The sequence below is a fragment of the Benincasa hispida genome, chromosome 2, assembly GCF_009727055.1.
Source record: "Benincasa hispida cultivar B227 chromosome 2, ASM972705v1, whole genome shotgun sequence".
Classification (NCBI taxonomy): domain Eukaryota; kingdom Viridiplantae; phylum Streptophyta; class Magnoliopsida; order Cucurbitales; family Cucurbitaceae; genus Benincasa; species Benincasa hispida.
Window position 1 is genome coordinate 47,803,346 of NC_052350.1, and position 13,419 is coordinate 47,816,764.

Sequence of the window (13,419 nt, forward strand, 5' to 3'; positions counted from 1 at the left end):
TTTTTACGGTGTAAGGTCCATCCCATTTAGATGTGAATTTATTTCCCATATGCCTCGTCGTGATAAAAGGGTTTTCTTACTGCAGGCACCAGATCACCGACTTGAAAAGATTGAGGTTTCACATGCTTATTAAAGGCTTTAGACATTCGCACTTGGTAACACTCAATTGCTTGTTAGGCTTCCAGTCACTTTTCATCAAGTGCTTCTAACTTTTGAAGTTGTAACTTGACATTTTCTTTTATAGTCAATCCCTCTTGCACTGCCATCCTTAATGATGGAATTTCTTTTTCCAAAATGAGGACAACTTCTACTCCATAAATAAGAGATTATGGTGTAACTCCTATAGGGGTACGATGAGTGGTCCGATAAGCCCACAATACCTCACCAATCTTCTCTTGCCAATCTCTCTTTAACTTAGAAACAATTTTCTTCAACATGTTGCACAACATTTTGTTGAATGCCTCTGCCAACCCATTTGCAGCAGCGTTGTACATGGATGACTTGTACTACTTGAACTTGAATTTCTCACACAATCTATCCATAAAACCATTGGAGAACTATCTCCCATTATCAACCACAATTCGATGGGGGATACCTTATCAATAGATGATGTGAGTACGGATAAAGTACACCACATTTTCCTTCTTAGCTTCTTTCAAGGCGATGACCTCAGCCCACCTTGAAAAGTAATCAGTGGTCGCGATGATGTAAGAATGTTTTGCTGATGACTTAGGTGTTAAAGGACCAATAAGATCAAGTCCCCACACTTCAAAAGGTCATGAAGCTACAGCTGGATGGAGTCTCAGGTGGTTGATGAATGAAATTTGCATGGTATTGGCAAGCCTCACGCTTCTTTGCATACTCCATCGCATCTTGGATCATCCTTGGCCGGTAGTAACTCATCATTTTCAGTTGAAACTGAAGCTTTGGTCCAGATTGATGAACACCACAGACGCCTCGGTGTCCTTCTAAAGGATGCATTTTTGCATGATGTTTTATTCAAATTCCAGAAATGGATAGGGTTGCTTTAGTTTCACGTCCCAATCGATTTTTCCCTATGGTTGGCTCATTGGGACGAAACTCTAGGACCTAAAATGAGGGATTACACTTACAAGAATTGTTAAGTGAGTTTAACAAATTCTAAATCGAACAATGATGACTGATAGTTACAAGAATAAGAGTTGTTCTGTCTATTGGTTGAGAATGTCTCATTTTAGTGAAGGGGCACTTGATCACCCTACGGTGACTTTTGTCCTGCCTCACTGAAACATCATTGCAAAATAGATGTCACTTAAGGTACATTAGACTATTTTGCAAAATTTGATTGGTTGTCTTGTTGGTTTAATGTAAATAGACTAATAGTAAATAATTTGTATGGTTTCAGTAAACATTTTTCACAACTTTAAATCTACTCGTCGCTGAAAAATCAACGAGCAATAACTAAGCTTCATGAAAAACACTATCAACACAATTCTTATAATCGATGACCTTCGTTTCGTCCTTATGGAGAATTGTCCGCCCCCCCCCCCCCCCCTTCAGCTCCCATGTTGCTCGAAACGTTCGAGAAGCATATGAGCGTTGGCACGGGTAAGCGAAAGGGCCCAAGTGTATATCTTGGTGAGGTTTTTCGAAGTCTTGGTCAAGAAGCATGAGCCCATACTTACAGCACGTGAGATCGTGGAGTCCTTGAAGGAATGTTTAGACAACCGTCCGTACAACTCAGGCATGACACTCTCAAACATATCTTCAATGCCCATATGCAAGAATGGGCATCTATTCATGATGGTCCACTTCAACGTGGCAAAGATGAATGGGTCCGTCATCGATGAAGCCAACCAGGTTAACTTCATTTTAGAATCTTTACCTGAGAAGTTTCTTTCACTTCCATAGTAGTGTTGTTTTAAACAAGATTGACTACAACCTAACCACCCTCCTCAACGAGCTACAAACCTTCCAGTCCTTGATGAAAATTAAGGGACAGAAGAGTGAAAAAAAATGTTGTTTCATCCTCTAAGAAGTTCCATAGAGGTTCGACCTCTGGGACAAATTCTGTACCTTCTTCCTCCGACACTAAAAAATGAAGAAGAAGAAAGGTAGAAATGGGAAAGCTAGCCCACCAGTAGCTGCTCAAAAGAAAGCCAAGGTTGCAAAGGGAATATGTTTCCATTGCAACCAAAAGGGACAATGGAAGAGGAACTGTCCTAAGTATTTGACAAAAAAGAAGAAGGCTAAGCAAGGTAAATGTGATTTGCTTGTATTGGAAACATGTTTAGGGGAGAATGATGATTATGTCTGGATTATAGATTCTGGCACCACTAATCACTGTTTGTTCTTTATTTCAGGAATTAGTTCCTGGTGGCAACTTTAATGCTAGTGAGATGACGATGTGGGTTGGAACTGGGCACGTCATCTCGGCTGTGGCAGTGGGAGGTCTCCAGTTAATTTTACATAATAGATATATTTTACTAGAAAATGTATATGTAGTTTCAGGTTTGAAAAGGAACTTAATTTTTGTAAAGTATTTACTTGATAAAAAACTATTGTATAAATTTCTTTATAAACAAAGTGTTTATTTCAAAGACTGGTGTCAATATTTGTTCAGCTAAACTGGAGAATAATTTATATGTGCTAAGGCCGTTAGAAACTAAATCCCTCCATAATACTGAAATGTTTAAAACTACGGTAACTTAACATAAAAGACTTAAAATTTCTCCTAAAGAAAATGCCCAACTTTGGCACTTGAGGTTATGACACATCAATCTCAAAGGATTGAGAGGTTGGTGAAGAATGGACTTCTAAATGAGCAAGAAGAAACTTCTTTACCTGTGTGTGAGTCATGCCTTGAAGGCAAAATGACTAAAAGACCCTTTGCTAGAAAAGGTCACAGGGCCGAAGAACCTTTAGAGCTGGTACATTCAAACCTCTATGGTTCGATTAATGTAAAAGCTATGGGAGGTTATGAATATTTCATCACTTTTACTGATGATTATTCAAGATATGGGTACATTTATTTTAATGCAACATAAGTCTGAATCTTTTGAAAAGTTCAAAGAATTCAAGGCTGAAGTTGAAAATGTATTAAGTAAAACAATAAAGACATTTCGATCTGATTGAGGTAGAGAGTTTATGGATCTGACATTCCAAAACTATTTGATATAACATGGAATTGTATCCCAACTCTTAGCATCTGGTACACCTCAGCAAAATGGTGTATCAGAAAGGAGAAATTGAACCCTGTTGGACATGGTTTAGTTTATGATGAGTTACGTTTTCTTACTTGACTCGTTTTGGGGTTAAGTAGTGGAGACTGCTTCGTATATTTTGAACTACATTCCATCCAAGAGTGTTACCAGAACACCTTTGAAGTTATGGAATGGTCGTAAAGCTAGTTTACGTCATTTCAGGATCTGTGGTTGCCCAGCATATGTGCTTGAGGCTAATCCTAAGAAATTGGAATCTCGTTCAAAATTGTGCCTATTTGTAGGCTACCCCAAAGGAACAAGGGGTGGTTATTTCTTTGACCCAAAAGAAAAAAAGTGTTTGCATCAATAAATGCTATTTTTCTTGAAGAAGACCACATAAGGGAGCACAAGCCCTGCAGTAAAATTGTGTTGAATGAACTTTCCAAAGAAAGTATTGAACCTTCAACAAGAATTGTTGAAGAACCCAATACCTCAATAAGAGTTGCTGAAGTTGGATCATCTAGTAGGCCAAATCCACCTCAAGTGTTGAGGGAACCTTGACGTAGTGGGAGGGTTGCGAACCCACATATCTGTTACATGGGTTTAATTGAAATCCTTGCTATGGTAGCCGATGGAAATGTTGAGGATCCATTGTCTTACAATAAGGCAATGGACGATGTTGACAAAGATGAGTGGATCAAAGCTATGGATCTCGAAATGGAGTCAATGTACTTCAATTCAGTATGAGATTTTATAGATCAACCTGATGGTAAAATCTATAGGTTGCAAATGGATCTACAAGAGAAAACGGGGTCCTGATAGGAAGGTGTAAACCTTCAAGGCTAGACTGGTGGCAAAGGGTTATACCTTGAGGGAGTCGACTATGAGGAGAATTTCTCACTTGTTGCCATGCTAAAGTCTATTAGAATTCTCCTGTCCATTTTCTCATATTATGACTATGAGATTTGGCAAATGGACGTCAAGACTGCCTTTCTGAATGAAAATCTTGAAGAGACCATTTATATGGAGCAACCCGAGAGATTCAACTCAAGATCGAGAGCAAAAAATTTGTAGGCTTAATTGGTCCATTTATAGATTGAAGCAAGCTTCTCGATCTTGGAACATAAGGTTTGATACTACGATCAAATCTTATGGCTTTGATCCAAATGTTGATGAGTCTTGTGTATACAAGATGATCATCAATAGTTCAATAGCTTTCCTAGTGTTATATGTAGATGATATCCTACTCATTGGGAATGTTGTAGGTCTACTGAATGAAGTTAAGAACTGGCTAGTAACCCAATTCCAAATAAAAGATTTAAGAGAGGCTCAGTTTGTTCTGAAAATTCAGATTTTTTGAGATCGAAAGAACAAAACGCTAGCTTTGTCTCAAGTATCGTACATTGACAAAATGCTTGTCAAGTATTCGATGCAGAACTCCAAGAGAGGTTTACTACCTTTCAGGCATGAAGTTAACTTGTGTAAGGAATAGTGTCCTAAGACACCTCAGAGGTTGAGGAAATGAGATAGATCCCATATGCATCGGTTGTTGGCAGCTTGATGTATGCGATGTTATGTACGAGACTTGACATCTGCTATGCGGTGGGGATAGTCAGTAGATATCAGTCTAATCCAGGATTTGACCACTGGNATGTATGCGATGTTATGTACGAGACTTGACATCTGCTATGCGGTGGGGATAGTCAGTAGATATCAGTCTAATCCAGGATTTGACCACTGGATCACTGTTAAAAATATCCTCAAGTATCTATGAAGAATTAGAGACTACATGCTTGTGTATGGTTCTAAGGATATGATCCTTAGTGAATACATGGAGTCACGGACTCTGATTTTTAAACTGATAAGGATGCTAGGAAATCCACATCAGGATCAGTGTTCAATCTTAATGGAAGGGCAGTAGTCTGGAGAAGCACCAAGCAAGGGTGCATTACTGACTCTACTATGAAGGTCGAGTACGTGGTGGCTTGTGAAGCCGCTAAAGAAGTTGTTTGGCTCAGAAAATTCTTGATGGATCTGGAAGTCGTTTCAGAAATGTTGAAGTCCATTACACTTTATTGTGATAATAGTGGTGTTGTGGCTAATTCCCGAGAGCCAAGGAGTCACAAGTGCAGGAAACACATAGAGCGGAAGTATCATCTCATCCGAGAGATTGTGTATCAAGGGGACGTGATTGTCACGCAGATAGTTTCGGAGCATAATGTTGCTAATCCATTTACAAAGGCCAACACGGCTAAGGTGTTTGAGGGTCACCTGCATAGTATAAGTCTATGGGACAAGCCACGTTTAGACTAGGGCGAGTGGGAGATTTTATACAAGGCGATTTATACCCTAGTTTATTGATTTGTGTACTTTGTATTATTGTTTGATTTTTATATTGTACACCCCACTAGCTTTAAGTCAAGTGGGAGATTGTTGGGGTTGATTCCCTAAATCTCGTAGGTCTTATAGTTTATAATTGTATTTTACAAATATTTTATTTATGTAATAAAATATGTGATGTTTTATTTCAAAATTAGTTGCATTAACCACAAACCAATAAACTAATATCGAGGGTTATCTTGTAGCTTAAACATGTACGTAGAGACATATGGTTGGATTATGTTTAAGTGATAACCTAAATGGTCTGTAGTAGATGGATAAGATCGGATACCTTATACTAGTGACACTACGAGTATGACCCGCCTTATAGTTATTATAATTGTTGTAAAGTGCTACAAATGATCTGATCCTGATCATTTATGTAGAGACATGTGAGGGGAGATATTCTATACAAAGGAGTTTATATAAAACTGGACCACAAAATGTTTAGTCTCATTATATAACGCCGTTTCTAATAGAGACTTATATTTCACCAAGATGACTATAGGTAACATGACCTGAATCCTGAGTGAGTTGTGAACTCTACCTATGAGGGCAATCATTTGATTTGTATGGGTTAGAGTGGCTAGATCGTTGACTCAAAAAGCCTACCATTTGGAGGATTCGTCTGATTGGGGAGTTGAGAACAAACTACACAATAAGGAATTCACTCCTTCCTCAATGTTGGGCAAGTAGGTAAATTTCTCCCTTAAAGACTAATTGTAGAGCTTAAACAATGTGGTGCCACACCCTTTCCTGGCCCGAGAGGGTTTGATCATAGTTGAACTATGATTTATTGTTAATTAAAGGGATCAGTGATTCTTAAGGAGTTAGATGTAACTACAGGGGCAAAACGGTAATTTTGGCCTAGCTGTACTTGCGAGCAATTTATGAATGGTCATCGTACTGTTGATTGGTTATATCCAATGGACATAGAAATATATCTGTAGTGCGAAGAGTGTAGCTGTCGATCTTTAGTGGAGTGCTTGACAGTTAACGAATAGTGAATAATTTAATTATTCACGTACTGTTGGAACTTCAAATTACAGGTCTATGAGGTCCCCTCGGTAGCTCAAGGGGATTAAATGAGAATAAGTTTTTGGATTAATTTGAATTGTTCAAATTAATTAAGGGAATTAATTATATATGATATAGTTAATTAAATATTTATTATATGTAATATAATTACTGTATTAGATACATTATAATATTAAGTATTTATGAGAGGAAATAAATATTTGAATATGATTTAAATATTAATTATATGAATTGGATTTTCATAATTAAATTTAATGTAAATGTGATTTATATTAAAAGCCATTAGTGAGAGAAAATTGGAATTATAGGCTATATTGTATTTGGTACTATATGCTATATATATGTTATATTAATTAATTAAATTTATTTTTTTAATTAATTATTTTTTATTTTTGGGAGGGAATTAACTTCCCTCGCCTTTTTTCTCTCCACCCACGTAAGGGAGCAGTTGGTGGAGAAAGGAGGTCTTCTTCTTGATCATCCTACAAAAGAGTTACATAGAATAGTTCTGTGATTTGGGAAATCTCAGAGAAAATTTTTTTCCCTTGCTCTTCCTCTCAATCTTTTCTCGTCCCTCTAAAAATCCAAACTAGCTAGTGAAGGACATTAGTTAAGAGGATTTTCATGAGCAGCGGAATGATCATTCCAAATTCCATTCGAAATTGAACAATAACAATTACAGTCACGAAAGAGAAACTTACAGGTTATGCACAATACAAAATTACAGCATGCTTAACAATGAGATCAAGGGAAAGATTATACATACCTTTGAAGACTCATGCTTCAAACTCCCTTAATCATGAATGCTCGTTCAGTCTCCAAGACAACAACACACGAACGCTCGAATACAACGACCGCAACATAGCACGATCAACAGCAAACACGAACTCAGCGATCTCCAAGATCACGACCCCAACGAACAGCCTCCAAAATCCCGAACTCAATCGATTTGAGTGAGGACACCACTACAAGTGTTACCTTGGTATTCTCGGTGTGAGAATCCAAAAGTTTCGGCTCTGTGTGGACTTGGTTAGAGGAAGAGACTGGAGAAGTAACAATCATGTAGACGATTGAGCAAGTGGGAGATGAGAAGAGTCTACCGTATAGACAAAGCTTAATCGTATAGACGAAGGTAATCTATTGTATAGAAATAGCCATGCGATCGTTTAGCTACGACCAACTGAGTGAATTATCATATAGTAACACTCCACGATTGTTTAGTCTTTATTTCAGCTATCGTTTAGTGAAAACCAATTCACTTGACAGCAAAACTGTGAGTTCTTTCCGAGAATAGCAACTCTTCTAAATTTAGGAAAATATTTTTTCTTTTATCTCACAGTTACCATAAAACCACCAATAACCTCCCACTCAATTGATTATTAGAGAAAAAGATATAATTATCCAATAATTAATATTATTATAAATATATATGATAACCAACTTACCATATTTATTTTATAACCTATAGTTTTAAAATTTCATCTTATGAAACATATAATCCATAGTTATTTTTATATTTTATGGTACTTAATGTAAATCTCATATCATACATTAATCCTCCACTTGATGTATCTCATACATCACACCGATCATATCATATATAATCGAATTTCCTCTTGTCAATTTGAACATTTTAAATCAACCACAAGAACTAATTCTCAACTTGGAATCCATTGAGCTACCAAAGGGGACATTATGGACCTGTAACTTAAAGCTCCAACGGTACGTGAATAACTGATTACTCTTTATTTACGGGATCCACCATTCGTTTAACTGCCAGACACTCCACTAAAGACCGAAGCTTGCACTCTCCTTACTACAGATATATTTTATGTCCATATCAATCAGTCAATAGTGCGATAACCCTTCACAGATCGCTCGTAAGTACAGCTGGGCCAATAATCGTGATGCACCTATAGTTACATCTAACTCCTTAAAGTACCACTGATCTTCTACTGAACATAAGTCATAGTCCTACTATGACTGAGGCCCCTCTTTTCAAAGAGAAGCTGTGACCACTATGTTCAAGACCCAGAATCAGCCCTTAAAAAGAGCAATCTATCTACTTCAATACCTGCTTCAGGGAATGAGTGAATTCCATCTTGTGTAACTGAGTTCCCAGCTCCCAGATCAGAAAAATCCCCAAAAAGGTAGGCTTGTTAGTTGACAATCTGGCCATTCTCACCATACTTAATTAAAGGACCTCCCTCAAAGGAAAGAGTTCCGAAACACTCAGGATTAAGGTCATATCACCTATGGTCATTTAGGTGAGATGTAAGTCTCAAGTTCAACGACGTTATATAAAGAGACCAGTAATCTCATGGTCCAGTCTTATACAAACTCTTTGTTATAGGACACCCCTGCTTGCATGTCTCCACATGAATGGTCAGGATCTACCATCTGTAGTAGTTCACAACACTTGCAAACCTCTACAAAGTGGGTCGTATCCGTAGTGTCACCAGGATCAGGTATCCCTCCTTAATCCTTATACTACAGACCTATTTAGGTTATCACTTAAGACATGATCCACTTGTATATCTCATGTACTTACTTAAGTTTACATACAATAACCGTGGAGCTTTGTTTATTAGATATGAGTAAATGCCAAATAAAATAACTATTATTTTATTCATAACAATGTATATAGTTTACAAACTATGAGACTCCGGGAGAATTAGGATACCAATCCCAATATCTACGCCCCCACTCTTCAAATAAAACTTCTCATCTTCAAAGTGAGACTCAACTTCTGAAAATGGATTAGTGTCAGCTTCAACTTTCTTAATCCCATCTTGATAGAAATTGAAACATCGATGCGGTGACGACGTTATCACCCCATTTCCATGAATCCAAGGACGTCCCAATAACAACTTATAGGTGGCCTTCAAGTCTATGACATGAAATAACGTGTCAGCCTTCAAGTCACCAATGAAAAGCTTCAGGTGTATCATGCCTATCGCTCTTTGGCTGCCTTAGTCGAAACCTTGAATTACCAACTATTCAACAATTCTTCCATGAGGATGCTCAATTGCTTCATAGTCATCTTGGAAATTATATTGACGGTTGATCCAATGTTAACGAGAATTCGACCAACTCTCTATTCCTAAACGTATCCCGAGACATACAAAGGCCTATTGTGAAGCTTTGATCCCAATAATAAATATTTATCTAAGAAACCTATAGACGTACAACACGAGGCATACACGCGCGTCGTAAAGGCTGGTACACTAGATGCATTGGATTCTAATAACTCGATGAGAACCGTCTTAGTTGCCTGAGGAAGTGACAACAAGTCATCTATGCTGAATGATGGTAAGTCTTTTGATTCTTCCGTCGTTTTCGATGAACTTAGAGGAGTATCCACTTTTTCTACCATGCTGACAGCGTGACAGGCAACAACCACTGTCGTTTTCCTCGAATAGCGACTATAGAAGATCTCCGGATGGAAAGCTGCTAACGTCATCTCTCGCCTGGGTTAAGAGAAGTCTTCATCTTCCTTCTCATCAAGCTTGGGTTTCCAAATCTTATTTTTTCCCTTCCTTTTCTAAGTCATGTTCCCTCTTTTCTAACCCCGATAGGAGTGCGATTCTTTTTAGGTAGAACTTGGCTTTTTCTTCTTTCGACACGTTACGAGAATCCATCCTTCGTCATCATTATCATTAACATGCTCCTATTTGTTTTGAAAATCTGTTATTTGGGACGTTTGCTAAAATCAAACAATTACCAATTCGAGGGTCTCAAACTCGACCAAACTTTCTCTTTCATCATAACAAATAGTCGATGTTAGAGCATTCAAAGTTATTGCTAATGTGGCATGGTTTGTTTAAGCAACCTCATCCAGATCCAACTCAATCTTCCTCTCATGGGCCAACCTTAGAATCAGCTCCTTCAGCATGAAACATTTTTCGACTGTGTGGCTAACGACCTTGTGATACTTGCAGTAGTTAGGATCGTCCACTTTCCCTGCTTATTCTGATATTTTTCATTTCCGTAGCTAGATAAGTGTTTTTTTTTCTAATAGTTGTTCAAGCATATATGCAACATCAGAGTCAGGAAACGGGTAAACCTTTTTTTGTCTCTCTTTCAAAGTTAGGCGACGTATTTTGCCTCAATCGTCTTTCTTCTAAATTTTATTCTCTTTTCCTTTTGAAAAAAATTTCAGCGAGGTCGTATTAACGATCATTGATTCCTTTGTGGTGTTTTTTGCAATCTTTTTAGCACTCTTTGCTTTTTTCTTGTCCTTCTTCAAAATATAGAGAAGTACCCAGTGCATACCTTGGGTGCACATTTCTACAGCAGATAGTTCGGTGAGTCGGTCTTTGCAATCTAGACTCAGAGCTCTCCATCGGTTGATGTAGTCAATGATCGGCTCTCCTTTCTGTTGCTTGGTGTTTGTCAACTCCATCATGCTGACAGTGTATCTAGTGTTGTAAAAGCGATTCATGAATTCTCTTTCAAGTTGCTCCTAATTGTTGATCACTTCAGGCTCTAGGTTAGTGTACTAGTCAAAAGTGTTTCCTTTCAGAGTTCTGACAAACTGCATTACTAGTAGATCTCCTCTGATTCCTATGTTCTCGCATGTTTCAACAAAGTGGGCAATGTGTTGCTTCGAGTTGCCCTTTCCATCGAATTGTTGGAACTTCGGGGGCTGGTACCTAGCAGGCATTCTCTAGGTGTATAGCTTTGAATACATAAAAGAGGTCTGAGACAGGCCTCCATACTTAGTCCTTATGGAGGTCATGATCATATCTTGTAGTTGTTGGACCAACAAAGAGGCAACATAAGTTGACTGTTGCGATTGGTTTTCCTGCAACATGGTTTTCCCTTTATCATTTTCTTTGATAGTAGGGGTTTAGCTCGATTCAGCAGCTTCACATGCTTTCATTTGTTCTCTTAAGGTAGCGATCTTATGATCTCGCTTGTCAACAGCTTTCGTTAGAAAATTTATCTTTCTTTTCATTTTTTCCATGGCCGCCTCGGTTGTTACATCCGTCATCATGATAGAAATCACTTTCGGGTGTGATTCCCTCTTTGACTTGCTAGAGGAAGAAGTGGAGTTGTCAAAAAAGGGATTTTCTTTGCTAAAAATCCCATATTTAGGAGACTTTGTTATTTGTTTCAAGATGTTATGCACAATGACGGAACGTTGCTTTTGCTCTACATAACTTCCTTTGAATTACTGCGGGTGATAGGTCCCATGTAAGAGTCGCTTGCAGCAGTTACCTTGCATGCAACTTTCTTCAATGTTATTGATTTGTTTGAACGTTGAGAGAGAGATGAGAGGTAGATATGATTCCACTGGACGCGTCAATTTATTCGCATAAGGTTTCCGAAGAAACTTGTTTGGTGGAGTTGAATTTGTGTTGGTGTAGATATTGGTGTTGATATGATGCGATGTGGTTCGATTTCTAGTACTTGATCCCCTGATTCTCTCTTAGTTGAATGTATGTGCTTGACCTATGGAAGCGGAGCGCGTGATGTTCTCGAAGTCGAAGTCTTAAGAAACTTTGAATCTTCAGGAGACTTGTCTTTAAGGAGTGTGCAGCTTTAGGAGTCAGAGAATCTTCTGATTGTAGAGAATTCTCTCTAGGCTCTCTGGAGTGTAGAATAGCCGACCTCCACAAATGAAGAGAGCTCCTCTATTTATGGAATTCTTTGGTGAGCTTCACGGGCTTTGGTTTGGTTAGTCCATGGGTCTAGCCGTTGGACCTATTTAGTTCGACTTGGACCTACTTTGGTATTTGGGCTAAATTATGCCCATTTTTAGGCTCAACTGGACCTTAGCCCAAATTACACTATCAAGTTGGGTCAAATTAATTTCACTTAATCCGACGCTTGTGATGAAAACAGGTGGCATCATCGAAATTTACCAATTTATGTCTTCAACTTTAATTTGGGGACACATGTCAACTTTTAATTGATCCCAAATTCAATCATTTGGAATTTCATCATTAATTTAGTAAATGACGAGACAATTTATGATTGGTAAAAAATTTCTCTTTCATTCAGAGGTATTATTTAAAAAAGAAACAACAAACAAGTAAGAATATGAGAATTTGAACTTCTAACCAAAGATAACAAGTACTTGTTAATTAAAACTATAATGACATGAGAACATTTATGAGGTAAATATGAGATGACATGGCAAAATTATTAATTTTATATTATGTTAACTAAAGAATTAACTTTATATTATTATAATCTATATTATCTAAAAGCGGCTTAGGCGAAGAACTCCCTTTTGTCCTTTGAAGAACTTCCTTTTGTCCTTTTAGTTGATGGTTATCAAAATATATTAGGTAGTTTGATTAATAAAGATTGAACAATTTATTTAAATTGTTTATTTATTTTAAAATAATATCATTATTGTACTTTTTTTCAATCATTGCGAAGAATAAGTTTTTGGAGTTTCTGTATGCATACAAAAAATATTTTGATTTAGATTAAAATTTGAAAAATTGAAGTTAAGTGGACAATCAAACTTTTTTTTTCAACTATATATATATGTATATATGTACAAATGACTCATGATTTTACAAATGTGTAAACTACGTTTAAACGTGATTTCACGTCTAGAAAAAGTCATTAGATTGCAAAATTTTGTACTTTTATAAAAATTACAAAGCCTTTGAGAATGGAATATGGAAAGAATTTAAAGTTGATGGGTGTGGTGCTTTCAACATAAACAAAATTTTCCTAAACAAAATGTTAGTTTTCATATTCTAAATCATTCGACATTACCCGATTAAAATTTAGGTGATCCTTAAAAAGAATCTTCTATCTCATCGACTAATAAATTATATAGTTGATAAAAATAAAT